The 22,860-nt window shown below is 43.3% G+C and overlaps 1 protein-coding gene across 1 annotated transcript in view; it reads left to right on the top strand.

Moving 5' to 3' along the window:
- tnr (tenascin R (restrictin, janusin)) overlaps window positions 1-22,860 on the top strand; it is a 325,579-nt gene that overhangs the window by 117,874 nt on the left and 184,845 nt on the right. Inside the window, exon 3 of the mRNA XM_079529713.1 lies at window positions 16,693-16,749. The gene's annotated coding sequence lies outside the window, so the exon portion shown is untranslated. The remainder of the gene's footprint in view (window positions 1-16,692; window positions 16,750-22,860) is intronic.

Raw genomic sequence — 22,860 nt, 5'->3', positions numbered from 1 at the left:
CATTAGCACATGTGTGGGTAAAAACAAAATAGTAACAAAGTATAGTATTTCTTGCTGTTTCAAAGACATGGTTCATGGTTGAAAATGATTGTGTCTGCGTGGTATTTATCCATGATACCCACCGGCACTCATACAGTTCTCGGAGGGAGTGAAGTTGTAGGTTTTTCTGTTTGCGGGCTGTGCAGTACCAGCCAGCATAGCGGACCTGACCATGCCCACGTTCACCACTGAAATGGGAAAACGTTTGTTTAGATTTGGAGGAGCAGTAAGCTGGAACTCACTACCCCTGAACATAAAGAGCATCAGCAGCCATCTCCCTTTTAAGATAAAGGGTCAAAGCATGGCTTTTAGAAAATGTTGCAGAATAGTATCATGTTTAACTATATTAGCAATGAGATCACATGTATTTATGATGTAGGCAGTGTATTTGATTGTTTTATTTATTGATTTAATGTATGCCTGTATGTATGTTGTTGCAATGTTGTTTGTCCCAGACCAAGGACCACAATGAAAATAAGTCGGAAGACTGTGTTTTTTATCCTTGACGCTTCTTAGATGAACATGATGTAACTTGTTTTTCTTGCTTGACGTCTAATAAAATCAAATCAAACTAGAAAAAAATCTTCTGGGCACAGGTCTCTACCAGGAGGATAGGAGTGTGTGTGATGTTTGGCAAAATGTTTATGAGTAATACACGTGTGTGTGTGTGTGTGTGTGTGTGTGTGTGTGTGTGTGTGTGTGTGTGTGTGTGTGTGTGTGTGTGTGTGTGTGTGTGTGTGTGTGTGTGTGTGTGTGTGTGTGTGTGCGTGTGTGTGTGTGTGTGTGTGTGTGTGTGTGTGATTGAAATATTTATTAACAGTTTGCAGAATTACAGTACATTTCAAGCACAAACTCAATACAAAGGCTGTTAACTGTGAGTGGACAACCCAATTAAGCATTACACTTGTTTACAAGAGGGTCCACCATATTCAATTCATCAAAACATTTAGAGACGTGATGTGTCTTTTCCTCAGGGTTCTGTGGAGATTTTACTAAGTTGCTTGTTGAAATGAATATGGAGTTCCAAGCAGGCACATAATCCTTATTTCCGTTTATTGGTCAGCAATCAGTTACAGACAGGTTACAGATATCATCGTTCCATCGTATTGAGGCCTGCATCTCATGCAGGGCCCCCCTTGTCTCTCTCTCTCTGTATCTCACTTACTCTCTCCTTACTGATTCCCTGCATCATGTCTTATACATTCTTAACATGTGGGTGTCGCCTTGTTCCTGTGTGTGTGTGTGTGTGTGTGTGTGTGTGTGTGTTGTTGACCCTCAAGGCTTAGTCAACAAGCTACCACAGAGTCAGCAATCAGTCACCACAGCAGGGGTCCTTTTGTAAAAGGACTCCTGAGTGATAAAAGTCACTGTCCTTACTATAGGACAGGAAGAACTCACAGCTGTTTGTAAGCTGACCATCCCAAGTGTCCCTAGGCTTAACTCTTCACTCATTGAGACTCAATGTGACCTCCTAAGCCAAAGTGTTGTGTACAATTATGACATATGTTGAGATGCATAAGCTATCAAAATATACATCAGACCCCCCTTCTGGGGAATTAAATATTCCCCAGACATAATTCATATTTTATAAATGACCAAAATTAATTTTCCAAAAAAATGTTCACTTTTTTCTTTTTTCTCAAAAAATCCCAAAATGTTCAAATTCCCCAAACGGTCTCCCTTCGTAGGTAATTACCCTCTTCCCCCCTGGATAATGTGAAGGTAAAACACAGTCAGGTTGACACAAAACTCAAAACAAAATGAACAAAATCAATCTGTTAGACAATGACCCTATCAGTCCGAAGCTGTTTGTTGTCACACCCAGATAAAATAAATTCAAGTGAACTGTTCCTAGGCTAATTACTATACTATTTTTAATTTGTTCCCCAACATTAGATAGGCTGATTCCTGTACCTGTATAGACATCAATATTTGTTTGGAAGTGGATTCCAATATCGACTTAATAAGAAATAATATAATATTCCCTTCTCCCCCCCTTCTTAGTTAGTGAGCAACTTTCATGGAATAATGGATGAATGGCCCTGCAGAAACCATCCATCCGACACTCGGAAAGTTGCACACAAACTAAGAGCTAACATGTAATACTCATGGTGAGTTTCAACCTGTATCAATATTATATGTGACTATTAACATAGTAACATTATACTGACTCCATCAGTTCAACATTGTCTGCAATATATTACTCGATAACCTAAAGCCTACGGGTTACTTCATCCTGTTTTAGTACTTGGTAATGTTCAGTACTTTGGTCTGTTCCACCCATATAAACAAGCACACAGAGGCGACCCCTGTGAACCCTGCCACCCCAGGCAGACGAGTCAATTTAGTGCATGTGTATACAGGTTCCAATACCAACTCACTCACATCTTCTGACGTTAACTCATTATCCTAATGTAGGCCTATTTTAACTAACAATCAAACAACATTTGTATTACTAACTAGAATATAATACTCATTTTTGGATTGGATTTGAACTGTGATACTTAAGGAAGTTATCCAAAATGAACTCATATTATCACCATTAACTATCATAGACCCCCCTGGACACAGGAGCATTTCTTTTTTTAACTACCTATATTGTACCAAATTAGAACCGAACAAGCATGGGGCTTGTTCTGTTGTAACAGAAATTAAACTCCTTATATAACTGAAATCCTATTTAGACTAAATCAAATTCCTATATTGATTGAATCCTGTAAATGAAAAGTTAACACTCATAGCATGACAAAATGGTTAATCATAAAAACAAACATCCCTAAAACAGTACTATTTCAGTACCTTGTTATATCTACTTTGACCTGTCAGCACAGAATACAACAAAACACAAACATTAGAGCAACTCTTCCAACATCAATCACAATTCAGATGAACCGCGATTTTTTTTTTTTCTTTCCATGACGCAAATTGTTCAGACGTTCAACGCGCTAGGGAAATGGTTCCCACAATTCTTTTTTTCGCCTACAGAATAAAAACGCTTGGGAAATCCTTCTTGATTCTCAGAGCTTGCACATAGCTCTCAGATCTGTAGGTTTGAAGCAGACTGTTGTCACCATACGCTTCAGCACACGTGAACTACAGCTTACTGCAGTCGACAGTAGAACTCCCTTCGAGCATTCACAAGGCTCGAGTGGACAGTAGATTCTCCTCGAGCAATCACAAGGCTCTAGTGTACAACTTCTTGCTGAGCCATGTCAATCATGACAGCAGAAGCATTGAAACGCTCCTTTCCTCCATTGTAACATGAACTTTGGAACGGTCTCCCTTGGACCTCTCCTCTTGGAACGCTCCTCCTCTTTCCAGAGCAGAAGGAGCACGCTCCTCTCCTCCATCACGGTGGAGAACCAGTTGGCGTGGGCCGTAGCCGCAGAATAGCGTTCAATCCGACACCTCCTGTAGCGAACACAGGTCTGTGAAAGTCACCTGCTATTGATTTCCGACGGTAGAAGCTGATTCAGGTGTCTTTTGGTGCAGTCAGATGTCACTTTCGACACCTTCAGGAATCCATGATCCATGATGTCCCTCTCCTTTACACCTATTAAAAGGATACAGGCTCCCACTACAAATATCCCCAATCATTTCTTAGGATATTGATGACACTACAAGCTACTGGTCACTAAGATGACCTCTCTGGCATTAATCTCACTCTTTTTGCTAATCTCCCTAGTTCTGGCATGGCAAAGGAATGTAATAACCATGGTGTTGAGAGATTACAATGAGACTATTAAATGAGGGCCCTAAATAGTGTCACTGAACTAACTAAATTCACTGATGTCAAGACAGTCACCGTATTGATGGACAGGTGTTTTGAGCTGGGGGGCTTGCTTTCTTTAACCCTGAAAGGTTCAACCGTGGGTCTAGATCCCCCGGTTAAAACTTCCACTCCTGGAGATATGGGTCAAATCCCCCTCAGTATGCTACCAGCAAGTCTTGTGCTCAGAACACAGGGTGGCGAATTCCTGTGATCACCGTTATGTAGTAAGGCTGTCAGCCGTCGCCTCCATTAGCCTACACACAAACAGACACTTTTGACTAAAACCAATATTTAAAATTCACACCATAATACACCCTTACAAATGTAGTCCTTAATTGCGATCTACTTGTTGACATCAGACTCCAAAAGCAGACTTTCTTCCCATCTTTTTCTCTAAATAGCACTCCCAATAAACAGCTCACAGCGGGTCAAACAGAGGTAGGAGGTAAAGACAGGACAGGACAGGACAGGACAGGAGGTCCACAGGAGGTCCCTAAAGCCCTCTCCCTGTTATCTGAAACTAAACAAGGTATTTATTTCAGGGTGAGAAGGAAATTGCTCTCTCCCCCCTCTTTCCCCTAAAGCACATTCCGTCAGGGCATGCTAAAATTGTCATTGCAATTCCTCACACATAGCTCTGTATGTATTTACTCATTTAACTATCACTTTTAGAATGGCTCCTACTAGCAATATTTCACCGGACATAGCTAGAACCTTTTTGAAGTAAGTCCAGTATGAAGTACATTCAATCATTCATTCACTCACACATACATTATTCTCAATCAATTCTCGTGATCTCATTCACACCACAAACACTCCCAGGCTTGTGTGACCTTCTCATTGAAACCCCTGGCTGGTGTCTACCCCAAACTCAAGCTTCATATGGCCTGGCAAACATACTGTACGTTTCTTCTGACACCTGTGACAGGTGTACCAAGCCATAAATCCACCACCAAAATAAAAAAGATCAACCGTAGACAAGTCTACCATTGCTATGCCATTTTCAATGAGAAGTTCCCTTGCCTGTATACACTCTCATACAGAGTTGATTCAAAATACTACCACAGTGTAGTAGTATTATTTTCCAACCCTTCAAACATAACTCACCTAACTCACTCACTTCACACAGTCGAACAGAGAGGGGAGAGGGACCCCCCTCGTCTCACTCATGCACTCAATCAGGCGGTGTCCCCTTTCACACACACATTTCAATAGAGAGGGGCGTGTCAAGTCAACTGTCAAAAGAAGAGCATGGCACTTCTCCTTTAGCTGTCCTTCTCATCCATGAGGTCCGGTCAACTTGACTTCCCTCAAAGTTTCCCATTGTGGTTTCTGATCACATTGTCCAGAAAAATGACCATATATCCCACATTTATGGCAAACACCTCTCATCCTCCAGCTTTCCGGGCTGTGACGTGTCTGTGGCTGTACTGCCCCCTGATAGGGTCGCACAGGTGGCTGACATCCCCATTGTACTCTCCATGGCAGAAGTGGTTGTGGAGGTTCCCACTGTTGTGGCAGCGGACGGTTCGGCAAAACAGCCGTGCAAAAACGCTGCAAGTGCGTCACATCGCCACACCTATAACAGCCTGTGTAATAACGTGATCCACTCGGCTTGGGATTATGTGGACGAAACTGTTCGGGCTGAGTCTTGTCAACCCTGGGTGCACTGGGTGGGTCAGGAGCCGCCTGGGGCTCAACCCCAGCTGTCACGACAGCCGCTTGTATGATCTGTTGTGCGCCCTCCAACTGGGTCTTGGTCAGCAGTCGAACCATTTCTGTGTGACTTTGTTCCTGCTCATCTGCCTCCTTGCGAGCAAGTCCAACGCAGTGTACAATGTGATCCGTGTACAGAGCAAGGGGCAATTTCGCCAGGCCAACCACTGTCTGCAGATTGGCCCTGACTTTCTCAGGAAGACCTTGTTCAATTTTTGAGTGGACCATAGACCATTCAAGATCATTACGCTCAGGGTCCTTTCCTGTGGCATCCATCCATTCCTGGCACACGCGGGCGACATATTTACGTGGTGGTTCGGAGACCCCCAGCGGAGATATCGTAATCGTATCCGGATGTACGACAGTGGGGTACAAGACTCTCAGCGCACGCCATAGTGCTCCTCTGTGACTCAAGAAAAGGTCTGCGTCTCCAGCCATCGTGCCTGCGTACAGTCTGAGTCCCGCACGGATAAGAATGTCATCTAGGCCGTCTATGTCAATCAGATTTGCCAGAAGTTGTTTTAAGTCACCCACAGTTAGCTCTGTCCCAGTCAAAAGGTCCTCAAACTTCGATATCCAGCGGTGCGCACCATCCCGCAAAAGGGGAAGTTGACGCACAATGTCAGTCATGTCGACGGACGCCCATGGCTTGTATTCCATATGTCTGCCCTTCCCCAGCATCGGGAGCATCCTGGGGCAGTTATCATCAATGTCAGGTGTGGGCCTCTTTGATCTGCATGGGCATTTGTTCAAGGCCCCCCTGGAGTCTTTCACACGTCTCCGGCTTGAACGTGTGCGAGTGCCGGAATGGCTCTCACAATCACTGCTGTCCTGTTCAAAATCCTCATCACTTTTGTTGACGTACTTCCTCTTACTCCCACTCTGCCTGTCGTGACTCGGTAACACACGTTTCTCCGTGCGTCCAGCAGCTCTGTCACGGCAGTGTTTGCTCTCCAGCTCTTTCAACGCATCAGAATGGTCATTGTACAATCGAACCAAGTCTTTTTCTTGAGCAGCCAATCCAGCCAAACGCTCCGCCAGGTACGTAATATCGGCTGAATCAATATTCTCCCGCTCAATATTCTCTATCACAAAAATCTGCCCACGAAGAACAGTGAGACTATCGCCAAGAGAGTTCAGCATCATGACAGCGTCCCCCCTCACTTCCTCCTGTGACAGGTTGCTGCCGCTCATGGCCGGATTGGGGCTTGCTGTCCTTCTGTAGATGTCATCACCTCCATGTAAACTGTGGCTGTGTGCAGCCTTGTCACTGAGATCACCGATCAACTGTTTCTCCCTCACTGAAAGTTCATTCAACTGCATCTCAATCATACGCAGAAAATGTCTGTGTGCCCTCGTCGACACAGTCAATTCACTGATCAAGTCCCTTTTCAGGCGCCGGACCGATCCCAGCTCCTCTTTAATACAGTCTGCTTGTAGCCCAGGTTTTGACTGCTCAGATGTTCTCACGTCCCTGTTGTCCACCTCAGTCTGTGCTGAGTTGTTGCTGTGACCCTCAGTGTCAATGCACTGGTTGTCTGTGCTGCAATCAGCGGAAATCTTCTCATCGGGCAGTACTGACACAGGAGACAATGGTACGGACAATTTCCTGCTCATCTCCTCACTGTCAATATGACTCGTTCTCAGCTGTCGACCTATTTTTACTTGAATCTGATGCCATTTTTCTGAAATTCTGGGAATATTCTTAGATGAGAATTTGTTTTGCACAATGTGCACTGGAGTGGACGCCATAACTACTAAATTGTAGATAATCTCACTCACTGTCATAAATTCTGGGTGATACACTCTGTACTCTGACTGCAGTCTCCTCTCACCTCACACAGACACGCATACTCATTTGCATACTAGCCCCAAAGAATGAGTAGATAGTCTACAAACTCATGTAAAAACATGTAATACTTTCTCTCTCACACCATCCACACAGGAAAATGTAACATAAAGAAATGAGAGACAAACTACACATAAAAATAAACATAGAAATACCTCTATATATATTTTTGTTTAGACTAGCAGCTCACTGACTTAGGGAAGAGACCCCCCTTGATCATCTCACACCCACGTCACTCACTGTCCTCATTTACAGGTACATGTAAGCAACGGTTGCTGTAGTTTTGTCCCTAAGGTCAACTTACTTATACAGACTATATATATTTTTTGACTAAAACTTTTAGGCTTAACAATCCAAATTAACCTATCTAATTTTACAAAGGATAAATGAAATATCCTAAATGTGATAATTTACAATGAGAAATGTATTCTCATACTAAACTCTAATTTAAGCTTGAACCCCAAATTAAAGCCAATTTAACCTGAATTAAATCCCCAATTTAATATCTATATTACTCCCCCCTCAGAAACATGTCCCACATGCTTCAGAAATACCTAAAAGAAAAAATAATACTATAGGCCAACCCAAATAATAACACCCAAGCCTAAAGCATAAAATCCTCCCCCGCTCCGTCGCAAAGACAAAGAAAAAGGTCTCCCCAGCATGCGGCATTCAACCCCAACTCACAAAGATGCTCTAGCACACACATGTACGCACAATCATACCATATAAGCTACACCACCAGTTAACTCTTAAACTCTGTCAACTCCCTAACAGAAGCAGACTCCAAGAACCTAATCACTAACCCAACCAATAACCTGCCTAACACAGCGTCCAGATGTACACTATGGCCCTAACACGTACGCTTAACACAAGAATCACAAACCTATTCCATCATCCTAACTTCAGTCCTGGGTTCCATCCAAAGTCACGTTAAAAGCAACAAAAAATCCACAGATACGCAGGTCCGTCTCGCGTGGCGCAGAAAATCCCCAGACTTTTCCTCACCAACCTCCCTCCAACGTCTGGCGCCATTTGTGATGTGTCTTTTCCTCAGGGTTCTGTGGAGATTTTACTAAGTTGCTTGTTGAAATGAATATGGAGTTCCAAGCAGGCACATAATCCTTATTTCCGTTTATTGGTCAGCAATCAGTTACAGACAGGTTACAGATATCATCGTTCCATCGTATTGAGGCCTGCATCTCATGCAGGGCCCCCCTTGTCTCTCTCTCTCTGTATCTCACTTACTCTCTCCTTACTGATTCCCTGCATCATGTCTTATACATTCTTAACATGTGGGTGTCGCCTTGTTCCTGTGTGGTGTGTGTGTGTGTGTGTGTGTGTGTGTGTTGTTGACCCTCAAGGCTTAGTCAACAAGCTACCACAGAGTCAGCAATCAGTCACCACAGCAGGGGTCCTTTTGTAAAAGGACTCCTGAGTGATAAAAGTCACTGTCCTTACTATAGGACAGGAAGAACTCACAGCTGTTTGTAAGCTGACCATCCCAAGTGTCCCTAGGCTTAACTCTTCACTCATTGAGACTCAATGTGACCTCCTAAGCCAAAGTGTTGTGTACAATTATGACATATGTTGAGATGCATAAGCTATCAAAATATACATCAGACGTACAAATAGACACTTCTATATAGACAAAGAACCGAACAGGAATTCATCATAATGGAGGTAAAAAGGGAAAAAAAAAGGGGGGGGGGGGGGGGGGTCGGTGGGGGGGGATTCAGATTTTACGGGGGCCAGTTTCGAATTGCAGCCATCCGTAGGTGCCCTTTGAGAGCGGTTTTGAAGGAGTCAAGGGATTCGCATGTCTTAATGACTGTTGGTAGGGCGTTCCACATTGTTGTGGCATAGGAGCGAAAATAATTTAGTCCCTTGTTTGTGCCGAATCTGGGTTGTACATGGTTCGTTGCACGCCCTCTGATGCTGATTTGAAAACTGTCAAGTGGCATTTCTTCCTCAGCCTAGTGGGAATATGCATGCAGTGTTTCACCGCAATCAAACGCTGCGTTGAGGAGTTGTGGCAATTTGTGCAAAATGAGTACAGCGACTCCTGGAAACTTTAGAAGCCAATCGTAGCCAATCAAGGTGGATTATGAGAAATCAAACAAACCCGTCTTGATCACATGACTATGGAGAGCATGTGTACCAATTTGCGTGAAATTGGGATAAAATCTGAAGGAGTAATATTAGAAAATGTGTTACATATGCCGGCCTCCTGGTGGCGCTATAAAGAGCAGATGTGAAAAATTCCAGGCAAAGGTTTTTCTTTGGCCACTAGGGAGTGCATACAAAGTTGTACACAGATTCATGCAGTTAGAGGTAAAAAAAACTAATCGGACATTAGTTTTTTTATAGCGCCACCATGAGGCTGAGTTGAAAATGTTCCAGTGGCATTTCTTCCTCTGCCTAGTGGGAATGTGCGTGCACAATTTCACAGAAATCACACGATGTGTTCATGATTTGCGGCATTTTGTTTGAAACTGAGCACTCCTGCGAACTTTGGAAGCCAATATTAGCCAATCAGGATGGAGTCTGAAAAATCTGAAAGACCGGTTTTGTTGAATGGCTCTGGAGAGACTGTGTACCAATTTGCGTGATGTTTGGACAAAATCTGTAGATGTACTGTTCAAAAAATGTTTTTTCACAAAGCGGCCTCCTGGTGGCGCTATAAGAGGCCAATGTGAAAACCTTGGGGCAGAGGTTCAGCTGTGGCATTCAGGGAGTGTGTGTGCAGAGTATGGCTGCGATCAAGCCAGGAGATTAGCTGTCCACAGATGGACGGACGGACGGACGAACACACGGACGGACACACACACACACACACACACACACACGGACGGACGGACGGAGTGCAAAACATACTCTCTCCCCATGCCCTCGGCCTGGTGGAGACAATAAAATACCAGGCTGTGACACCGCTTGCCAGAACACTTTGTATACAATACAACTAGAACACCTGCAGTGGTTAGGTTAGCCCTGCAATTCCATTGATACGTTTAGATGGTGGATAGGAAGGACACCCTCTGGTACTGCCTGATGCTTCTAAGTGCAATATCTGCAGGAGACCGGTGTTTGAATCCCATGGGTAGGACATAAAAGAGAAAAATACATGCAGCTTTAAATAGTACAGGGGAGAGAGATGCTATCTACGTATACAGTTCATGAGCTGGATTCGAAAACATAGATGACAAGATTAGATTTGTATACATGCGGTTTGTGAGCCTAAAAAATACTTTCTGTGTGTACGGTCTTCAACAGAGAAGTACCCAAAGACAAACTGTATTAATTCTGATTCAAGCCCATTTGTTTCCAGCCCATTTCCGTGATCGGTCAGTACTGTTTAGCTAGAATCTCTAAAACAAAATACAGTTCAAACTGAAATGGAAGTGTACAAATTGTGTGTTACAGCTGTGTGTGTGTGTGTGTGTGTGTGTGTGTGTGTGTGTGTGTGTGTGTGTGTGCGTGTGTGCGTGTGTGCGTGCGTGTGTGCGTGCGTGCGTGCGTGCGTGCGTGCGTGCGTGCGTGCGTCTCTCTCTCTTTGTACTGTATCTATGCTGTATGTATGTGTATACCTCATACTGTATGTGTGCATTTGTAGGTGTGTAAACATGTGTATGCATGTTTGTATTGCACATACTTATTTATAGTATTATAGTTTTCTAATCACCTAATTATAATCGTGAAGATCGTTTTCATGTTGAAAAATATTCAACATAAAAAAATGAAATAGTACAAGCTCAAACCGTTTTATTTCATACTTTGAAAGTAATACAATTATTAATTCAGTAATTTTATATTGAACTAATTTGACATATTTGCCCACTTGTTGATTACAAAGCCTAAAAGACAAACAGAAATTAACTTTTTTCCCACATGTTCCAATGTTCAATGCTTAAAAACACAATTAAATTGTTAATCGCAATTATTTGTTTGACAATTAAACAGCAAGTAAAATGACATGGTGGTGACAGCCACTGTGTGGGAGTGTGACCATGTGTTGGTTTGAAGCAGATATGGACAGCCTGGCTCTTCACTTTTGGCTTTTCACTGAGCTGTGGAAACAGAGGACCATTCAATTTCCTCAGCTAATTATTATCTCAACCAAGTTGCAAGCAAAGTATACAACCATATGACTTAACAGTCAGGACGCTCCACGCGTCCCACACTCTTCTCCCTTATGGCTCCAAAACTATGGAATGAACTTCCCATTGCAATCAGAACTCACTCCCAATCTTCCGCCGTAGTAGACATAGCACTCTATAGAGTGTCGCAGTCCCGCCCCCTTTCATGACGATGCCAGGCCCTGGAAATAATTCCCAATGCATTTTTCCCATAGACATTTCAAAAAGTATTTATTTAAAGACCTTATAAACGTCGTACAAAGCCAACTCAAGTTGTGACAAATCAAACAAACCAAACAAATAATTACAAAGAAGAAAAACAACAAAAAAAGTATTGTAAACTGCCGTTTTCTTCTTCTTTCTAATTATTTGTTTGGCCCGAAAAATTGTGTTTGTTGTCGTGATTTGTCACAACTCGAGTTGGCTTTGTACGAGGCTTAAAAGGTCTTTAAATAAATACTTTTTGAAATGTCTATGAGGAAAATGAACAGGGGATAATTTCCTGGGCCCTGGTAGGGGGCGGGACTGCGACGCTCTATAGTGTATACTCATACTGTAGATTCATTGTGCAGATCTTCTACTGTTAGACGGATGTTAGCTTCTTAGCTTGCTTATGATCCTTGATGACTATATTTATGTATTTGATGTATTACAATGTGTTACTGTAAATCGCTCTGGATTAAGAGCCTCTGCTAAATGCCTAAATTGTAAATAGTAATGACTGAAGATTGGAAACCAAATGACAAATTAGTCAAGATAACTGGTGGGTGGAATCAGTGAATACATAAATACCGTTGAATTAATACTTTTACATAATGCATTGTCACTTTACAGATACTATAGCCCCAAAATGTGAATATATAATTTAGATTAATGTGTGAGGAAAGAGGAATGCATGTATTTGATAATGTTCTTGTTTTGTAGGCGGTCTTAAAGGTGTTATTACTCATACCGTGTTGCCTATCATAATAAGTAGGTTGAGAGTGGCGTATTATGTATTACCCATTCATTCCATTTAAAGTGATTATTATTGCATGGCATTTAATGTTAAGTCCCATACCATGGTTTGAGTGAGTAATGCTTGGATGCTCTTGGCAAATTCTGCTTCTAATTTCAATTGGACTGCTTTTAGCCGTAATTAGGTTATCCTACAACAAATTGAATTGATCCACCTAAATAATTCATGCTACACTTGTGTTCTCATAGATCCTTCTCAGAGTAGCATGACCTTATGAAGTCAGCTGGGACGCCAACGTGAGCTTAAATAATTCAATAAACCCACAAGTTTATTTTTCTCTCCTAAGAGGCCCTGCTGTGTTCCACGAATTAATCCTTCTGCCTCGCCGCTGTATGGGGTTAACCACTTAAACACCAAAAAAATAAATCTGAAATATTTAGAAAACAGCTGATCGGCAGGCTGACAATGCAATGTTGTGAGCTTATCTAATTCAAACTTGAATTCTTACGTGTAACATTCTTACGTGTAACATAATGAGGGGGAAATAATACACAACACAGAATTATTTATACTACTTGGAACGATGCAAGTTGGAAATGCATGCCCCACCCAGTAATTGTGACCGTAGGTAGCATTTTCTTCTATGCATTTATAGATGGATGGATGGATGGATGGATGATATATAGATGGATGATAGATGGATGGATGGATGGATGGATGGATGGATGGATGGATGGATGGATGGATAGATAGATGGTTATTTGACAGGGATCCAATACAACAAACAATATGTTAAGTTATTAAAACATGAAACTGTTGTATTCTGTATTGTATATGGGGTTTATAGCTGAGGCTAATTTGTACCATGTTTCTATTTAGGATGATCACTGTAGCCGTAACATTATAGCTTAGCTGTTTAATAGCAGAACTTAATGCTTGTGAGAAGGAATAGGTCATTGGAGATATCCACTGCGTACCTCCTATCACAAATGCCATTCACACTGAATAAAACATTAGTCCTTAATTGGATCTTAGGGTTTTCATTTGTCTGCGGTTACAGAGCTACTAACAAACAGCCCATAGTGCTTTCTTTGTTTATTTAATCAACAGACATCGCAGGACAGCGGAGTGAAAATGACACCCTTTTAAGAGAATTTGCAATTCCTCTAAGCCTGAAAGCAGCACACTCTGCAAAGGCTGTCATTTCATCTCTCAGAGGGTGAGCGAAGAGCCCCATAGGGGCAAACAAGGCAAGGCTACAGTGTGTGTGTGTGTGTGTGTGTGTGTGTGTGTGTGTGTGTGTGTGTGTGTGTGTGTGTGTGTGTGTGTGTGTGTGTGTGTGTGTGTGTGTGTGTGTGTGTGTGTGTGTGTGTGTGTGTGTGTGTGTGTGTGTACAATTTAGGCATTTAGCAGACACTCTTAATCCAGAGCGATTTACATTAGGCAAGAACAAAAGTAAGGGAATACATCACATATATAAAATGCATTTATCAAGAAACATGCGTAAGCTAAGAACGTAACTAGAACATATCTATATAATGACACTATACATATTAACTATACATATTATATACTATACTATGCTATACATATGTACTATGATGTACTATGACTACATACAATGCAATTATTGTGCTGTCTACATGACATGCTGTGTGTGTGTGTGTGTGTGTGTGTGTGTGTGTGTGTGTGTGTGTGTGTGTGTGTGTGTGTGTGTGTGTGTGTGTGTGTGTGTGTGTGTGTGTGTGTGTGTGTGAGACAGATAGAGAATCATACGCAGAGGCAGCAAACGTAGAGACAAACAAACAGACAGACAGACAGACAGACAGACCAGAATGGATGTACAGTAGGCCTAGCAGCTGTGTTGCTATACTGTACCAGTGCATATCCACGGGCCATCTCACACATGCATCTGCAAGTCAAATCAAATGATTAAAATCCATAAATCAATCTCCCAGCCGCAGGCTGCTACAAATGAAACACCCGGAGGTCAGGACTAACACAATACGGTTCACGGGATTCCTGTTAGCACACGTCTGAATTGTGCCGTGTCGGATCCACTTCTCTGCGAGGGCCCTCTGTACAATACGAAAGCTGTAGAATCTACTGAAATACCCAGATGCACACAGGGCAACATCCATGTAGTGTTAGTTTAGCTCAGAGGGTTTGCGGCCTGAAGTCAGGTCTTTGACTCAAACATTGCGTCTGAATAACTTAACACACTTGGCGCCATTGCCGTAGATGTACACCAATTAATAAATAGTATCACGCTCTCCGCCATTGCCGTAGATGTACGGCAAATGGTCTTTCATAGTGCTTATGATCGATGGAGTCGTGATGCTACTTACATTAGCACTGGCTTACTAGGTGATGTCAACAGCAATGGAGCGCGCCATCGTGAATATCACGTGCATGCGCACCCACTCTATCTGTTTCTATCTCCAATTCATTGTCCCAGATGTCATTTCTGGTCCAAACAAGGTTTATTCCATGGCCGATAGCCAACGCTGAAATCGTCGCGGTTAAATCCTTTCTCATCGTTGAGCGGTAGATCTGGATATGGTCCGACACCACACACATTGGCCCCTTTTCCACCGGTTGGTTCCCAATAGGAACCGGTTCAGTTCTTTTTGGTTCTTAGTCCATGAGCCAGAGCTCCAAAATTGGATCGTTCATTATGAATTGAGTGGGCAAAACCATACCTATATTAGATTGTTATCAACATGAAACTTCCCCAATTGAGTACTTACATGAAGACAATTGTATTACATTTGCCTCATTTGTATTTTTAAAAAACAAATGAGGCATTATGTAGGACAATATGCAAAATAATTGAAAATATGAAAAAGCTACTACTGTGGAAGGGTTATCATGTATTAATTTACTTGTAATGATCCTATAAACAATTTAATATAGGTCTAGTTTTTCCCACCAATTTTGGAGCTCTGGCTCATGGACTAAGAACCAAAAAGAACCGAACCGGTTCCCATTGGGAACCAACCGGTGGAAAGGGGGTCACAGTGTAGGTAACAAAAGTAACATCCGGTCGCGGGTTTGAATCCTGGCGGCCAAACGGATTTATTCTTTATTGTGGAAGTAAGTGAAGGTGGTGTGCAGGTGTTTATTCTTTTATACATAAGCTCAGAGAGTGTACAAATAATAGGTGACTGAAATGTCACAGCTTGGCTCTTTGTATTTGGTAGTCTGTGCACTGGCTGATGGTGAGAGGATTAGTGCAGGGTTCCACAAAAGGAAGGGGAGACAGTTAGCAATGCCGCTGATGGTAAAATTGCTTATGATGTTTGTCTGGAAAATCTGTTAGGATGCCATGAATTTAAGTGTGTTGTGTTGTAACCCTTCTTTGCTAATTTGATCTGCATGTGGGCAGAAATACCACATTGTTCTGTTTATACATGCTGTTTTAATTGAGTGTGCACTGTGCCGTTGTGCACAAAGTAATACCAGTTAAGCATCAAACCTGCCATAAACAACATGCTATCTAAATCATTCTTAGCATTTGCGGTCAATTAAACAGAATGTCTGACTAAATAACGTATACTATAGAGCGTCGCAGTCCCGCCCCCTACCAGGGCCCAGGAAATTATTCTCCGTTCATTTTCCTCATAGACATTTCAGAAAGTATTTATTTAAAGACGTTTACGCCGCGGACACAGCCAACTGTTGTCGTGACAAATCATGACAACACACACAATTTTTCGGGCCAAACAAAGAATTAGAAAGTAGAAAAAAACGGCAGGTTACAACACTTTTTTTGTTGTTTTTCTTCTATGTAATTATTTGTTTGGTCCAAAATATTGTGTGTGTTGTCATGATTTGTCACGACTCGAGTTGGCTTCGTACGACGCTTAAAAGGTCTTTAAATAAATACTTTTTGAAATGTCTATGGGAAAAATGCATTGTGATTCATTTCCTGGGCCTGGCGTCGTCATGAAAGGGGGCGGGACTGCGACTCTATAGGTAAACAAAACAAGTAACCAACATACATCTTGACTAAATGTATATTGTAATAGCTGAAGTAACCTCTCCCATCTCTGGGCGCGTTCCTGTGGGCCTGGATGTTCCGGGGACCCCGGGGACCCCCACACGGTAACTCTGTCATTTCTCGACCGTTTCGGACGCTGGTGATCCCCGGACCACTTGGTTGAAAACCACTGGTATAGTGTAATAGCTGAAGTAACCTCTCTCCCATCTCTTTGGTCAGGTTCAGACCAGCAGATCAAGATCAAGAGAAACAACACCTCGGTCCTCGCAATCAAAGGTATAGCACCCACTCACATCACAAACAGCCTGACTCACTAATAACACCCCTCCGGCTATGCTGTAATGGTCATGCTAATGGCCTAAAGTGCCTTAATGGTAGCTTTGCATGCGGAGACGTGGTGTGCTACTCTTCAACCTCAAGCACACATCTGAGCGGGTAATTAGTCAACATCTCAGGATAATCACCACGTAGGCATTCAGGGACACGCCGCGGGCTTATTGAACACGCGTACACGTTAGTTACCAGTATCCGAGGGAACATATAGTTTCTTTGTAAAATCTCTGTCAAGCATATGGTAGCAGTCGTTATAATACTGTAGTGTAGATTCTGAATACAATAATTGTTGGAAATTGGAAGGAGAAACAGCAGTTGGATGAGATTTACGGTATACACATACAAGGCGGTCCCATCGAGATGCCTCATTATCCACGTATATGTAATTTACAATTTACAATTTAGGCATTTAGCAGACGCTCTTAATCCAGAGCGACTTACATTAAGCAAGAACAAAAAGCATGGGAATACATCACATATGTAAAATGCATTTATCGCGAAACATGCGTAAGCTAAGAACGTGACTAGAACATATCTATATAATGACACTGTACAGTAGCATTGTGCCAAGTACTTAGAGCCGGAGTCTCTGGCTCTATACATGTAGTAAAGTCTGGAAAGCTTCCTTGCTCAGGGGCGGTTTTCGATTTTTCACGGTCAACGATATCTTTTTTTAAATGCTATAAATAATAGCAGTGCGGACTGGGGCGTGTGATAATCAGAATGTTAAATAAAGCTACTGTAACGTTGTAACCTCGGAGCCCCATAATTGCTAAATCAACCATATTGCTACAATATGGACAAGCCATGCAAGGGACATTAATTCCCACATTATACAGTGATCGTAACATAGGTATGTATTAATTAGAAATGAACAATCGATGCAGGTGGAGCATACGCGTCAATATTTGATAGCATATTTGCCCAAGTCATTTACGTTCTGCATGTGCATGTCGATGTACATGCAATGTATTCATCTGAAGACATACTGTACACGAAAAGTAAATTGAAGAATGCATTATGAAGGAAACAATGATTCTGCCTTAAGCTACTTGTTCACTGAAGCTGAAAAAGCAGCACATCTCCTAAGCAATGGAAATTAGGTTCCCCTATTAAATAGAGCTCATCTGTGAAATTTCAATCTAGTATTGGCATATGTATTCAATATTATGGAGAGCGGCGATAATTTGAACTGCAGGGTAATATTGCCCGTGGTAATTTAACACTGTGACAGAAAGAACATGTACACATTTAACCAAATTAACCCATGTTACATTTGTACGCTCTTACAAATGGATAGATTTGCACTCAGGATTTTACCGTGTGTACAGTTACTATGGAGCTTGTTGCGTGCAAATGAGGCTGTGAGTCTCAATTTGTGGCTGTAATGCCTCTAATGTGATCCTACAGATATCTGTCTGAAAGCCACAGAATCCCTGCTAATGCCATGGTGATGTCTGTAAACAGATTTGCACAGTGCTGGAGATTTGGGGGATTTGAGCTTTTGGCTCAGAGGCAAACCATTAGGGGATATTGCATCTTTAAACGTCTTAATGAAACGCTCAGAGAGTTTGTCAATAGTGGTGGGGAGACGAAGTGGATTGAATGAGAGAGGGATTGAGGGAAGGGGGGAGAGAGCCAAAGAGAGGGAGGTAGCTAGAGGAGCGAGGGAAGGGGAGAGAGAGCCAAAGAGAGGGAGGTAGAGGGAGCGAGGGAAGGGGAGAGAGAGCCAAAGAGAGGGAGGTAGCTAGAGGAGCGAGGGAAGGGGAGAGAGAGCCAAAGAGAGGGAGGTAGAGGGAGCGAGGGAAGGGGAGAGAGAGCCAAAGAGAGGGAGGTAGAGGGAGCGAGGGAAGGGGAGAGAGAGCCAAAGAGAGGGAGGTAGCTAGAGGAGCGAGGGAAGGGGAGAGAGAGCCAAAGAGAGGGAGGTAGCTAGAGGAGCGAGGGAAGGGGAGAGAGAGCCAAAGAGAGGGAGGTAGCTAGAGGAGCGAGGGAAGGGGAGAGAGAGCCAAAGAGAGAGAGGGAGCGAGGGAAGGGGAGAGAGAGCCAAAGAGAGGGAGGTAGCTAGAGGAGCGAGGGAAGGGGAGAGAGAGCCAAAGAGAGGGAGCGAGGGAAGGGGAGAGAGAGCCAAAGAGAGGGAGGTAGCTAGAGGAGCGAGAGCCAAAGAGAGGGAGGTAGCTAGAGGAGAGAGAGCCAAAGAGAGGGAGGTAGCTAGAGGAGCGAGAGCCAAAGAGAGGGAGGTAGCTAGAGGAGAGAGAGCCAAAGAGAGGGAGGTAGCTAGAGGAGAGAGAGCCAAAGAGAGGGAGGTAGCTAGAGGAGCGAGGGAAGGGGAGAGAGAGCCAAAGAGAGGGAGGTAGCTAGAGGAGCGAGGGAAGGGGAGAGAGAGCCAAAGAGAGGGAGGTAGCTAGAGGAGCGAGGGAAGGGGAGAGAGAGCCAAAGAGAGGGAGGTAGCTAGAGGAGAAATACATAGGGACAGAAAGTGAGAGTGAGAGAAACGCATGCAGGCACGCACACACACACAGTACCGATTTTGTTTTACTATTATTATGGAGACATCAGTAGTATTCAGTCATTAAAAATGCAATTTTTACTTAACCTGCTGGCCCAACCGAACCCTAACATTTGCATAGCCACAACCACATCATAACACCTAACCTTTATACCTAGCCACAACAACCACATCATCCAACCCTACTTTTTAATAATCATTTAATAATAATTCAAACTCCCTAATCCCATATACCTTCAAACTAACCCTAATATTAGCCCCCGCCCTAATTCTAATCCTAAATGCTCAACTCTAACATGGATGTTTTCATAGTCAACCCTATGACTAAACAAAATATTTCCAAACCACGAAACATGACCCCTTTCCTCATGCATTGGGGACTGAGATCACCAACATGTGATATTCTTTTCTTCTGGCTTTTGGTGCCCACGCACAAAGATAGTGAAGCAGAAGCAAGAAGGCTATAGCACTTACTGATTAGAGAAACCTGAACAAGATAGAGAAGCACAGAAAAACAACATGAGAGAGACACACCAAGAGAAACATAACACACGCACACACGCGCCCGCACGCACGCACGCACGCACGCCCGCACGCACGCACACACACACACACACACACACACACACACACAGAGAGACACTCGGTGTGAAATAAACGAGAGCATTAGAGACAGGCGAGGTGGGGGTAAAGTGAGAAGAGCAGGGTAAGTGCAGAGGCAGACGGGAGGTGAGAGTGACAGCGGGTGGAAGCCTTTGATCTGGGCTTTCTAATCGATGGGGATTGTTGCTCCCCGTGCGCGCGTCACTCCTGATTATGGCAGCCGCCTCGGGAGGCCGCGGGAACAGCAGGCGGAGTGGCAGAAAAACACTCCTTTATTCCGATGAGGTCCTCCAGAACAACTCTGTCTAAACACATCTGCAGACAGCGTGGCAACATGGCTGACTATTAGGGGGTCAGATTCCCGGTATAGAAAATGGAAATGGGAAATGTCAGTCGCTTACATACAGTACAGATGGGTAAACGCTGCAGAGTGGCCTGACATAAGGTGAATATGGATTGCTAATGGGGAGCGTAGAGAACTACAGTGCGGTGGCCCGTGGCTTGCTAAAACCTTCTAGATGAGATTCTTTACTTACGATTACAATTCAGGCATTTAGCAGACACTTATCCAGAACGACACGTGCAAAAGCAGAGTAAGCAGAGTAAGCTCTGCTCTTGTCAATAAACAACAAGGTCACATAAATAGATTGCAGAGAGAACATTATGCAGTTCCCCAAAGAAACGGATACCAGGTCAACAAGGAAGCTAAACGACATTCTATCTTAATAACATTCTTCTCTGATAGCGAACAAAAATCTACAAAACGTGAGAACAAGTTGCCAACCTGTCCTCATAGTAAGCACCACAGGGACACAAGGAGAGTGAAGTTCTAGGGGTGGTGATCGAGGTGGGGTTTGAAAGGTGGAACATTGGGGGTTTGCAGTTCTGAGCTGACTGCAATGGGGAGTTAGTTAATCCACAGTTTGGAAGCCAGGAGGGAGAAAAGTCTAGTACTAGACTGGGATCAACTCCTTTTGCAGTTTTCGGAATCGGTTTAGAGAAGATATATCTTTGTGTCGTCATGCAAGTTTCTTCAAGTACTTCATCGAATACTTTGTTTAATTCAGTATATCCATCTTTTATTCCAACTCGTAGCAACTGGCGAGGCTAGACTAGCTACTCACTCTATTCAAGTGGGGGAATAAAGACAAAACATCACCAGCCGGAAACCACAAGGAAACAAGCAGTGGCGTATCCAGGAATTACGTTTTGGGCAGGCAAGATATGTGTTAATTGTCGTCTCCCCGCGCACAATCGTAGCACTGAAGGTTTTCAAGGAGATATACCTGCCAGACGAGTAGGATACAAAGGCTGAAAGGCAGGCATTTACATTACAATGGGTGATTCAGGGTCGCGCTCTACCGCAACGGCCAATCAGCTGTCCATTAATAGTTCTCAGGTCTTGTTTTTGTCCTCTTTTTTGAGTGGTGTAAACCACTCCTACAACTGGCTTTGTTAGTGCAGAAAAAATGAGCATGGTTGCTATGTTCACCCTGTTCACCCGGGTGTGATTTCATACAACTGGCTTTGTTAGTGTAGAAAAAATGAGCATGGTTGCTATGTTCACCCTGTTCACCCGGGTGTGATTTCATTACGTCAGACATGATTTCATTACGTCAGACAGGCTATATAAGACCTTACACCACTCAGTTCACACAGGTGTGATTTTTTCTCATTGTATGGATTTTGGCCAGGCCAGAAATGGATTTGGACAGGCGGACGCCGGCCCTTGCCTTATTGTAGATACGCCTCTGGAAACAAGGTTCTAGAACTATTGAGTAGGTGTGATCATACTGTCAGTTTAGAATGAATACCAGAAAGCGTGTGGAGCATTGTCATTGACTGTTTTAGGCAAGGCTTGGATAGTATTCCTGTGTTAGCTGGTCTAAGTGAGTGGGAAGGGTTGTACAGTAGGTTGGATCGTGTCTTGAAGGTGTGGGGGTGGCCTTTGGTTGCCTTAAAGGGCCACTTCACCCCTTTTGCAACCAGATCTTATTTTAATGATGTTTGGGAGACAAGAAACACTTTCCTGGGGTTTTTACGTGGGTAATATGTGTTTTTAGTATTTCAAAGTGTCCATGGGCTCCATGATGTCATGAACACTGGGCTCACTTCCTTCCTGGACTACAATTCCCATAATGCTTTGGTCCACTGCTCCTCCTTGTGGATGGGGGAGGGCTGTCTTACTGAGACAACATGTAGTCCAGGATATAAGTGAGCCCAGTGTCCATGACATCATGGAGCCCATGGACACTTTGAAATACTGAAATATCTAAAAACACATATTACTCACATAAAAACCACAGGAAAGTAAATTAAACATAATTCAAATACGATCTGGTTGCAAAAGGGGTGAAGTGGCCCTTTAAGTAGGCCAAAATATTTAGTACTTGCGGCAGCAACCCGTGCAGGGTACAGGCTTTAGTTCCGACATACTATTGGTCCGATATGTCATTAGACCGACCTCAAACCCTAGTAGTCTTACTAGTACATCTAGTAAGACTAAACCTTAATTGCCCAGACTCTTCTTCAACAAAGATGGCGAAAGCAAACATTCTTTGTTCGGTACTCATACAATAGTATGGTACAAAACACTGAAGTACTTAAACCAGAAACCTAACCGCAAGCACGGTGCAATGCATGTCGGGAGCGACGGGTGATTTCCGCATGTCGGACCTTTGGTGTGTCGGATTTGCGTGTGCACCCCCAACCCGTAGCCAATGAATGAAGGGAGTGGAAAAATGCGGGAAGCGTGAAGTTTTGTGTTGTTGTTGAAGACCAGGCGTGCTGCGGCATTCGGGATCAATCGTGTCTTCTTACAGCCTAGGACTGTCTTGAACATCAAGCTACACAGAAATGGGCACAGCTGCTTAGCTGTATAGGTTTGTGTCTTGTGTTTTGTTCTATTCAAATTTAATTATAGATGTAGACTAGAGAGATAGGCC

Source organism: Electrona antarctica, assembly GCF_951216825.1.
Source record: "Electrona antarctica genome assembly, chromosome: 19".
NCBI lineage: Eukaryota > Metazoa > Chordata > Actinopteri > Myctophiformes > Myctophidae > Electrona > Electrona antarctica.
The sequence above is the reverse complement of the archived record's forward strand: the minus strand, read 5'-3'. Positions and strand labels throughout refer to the sequence as shown.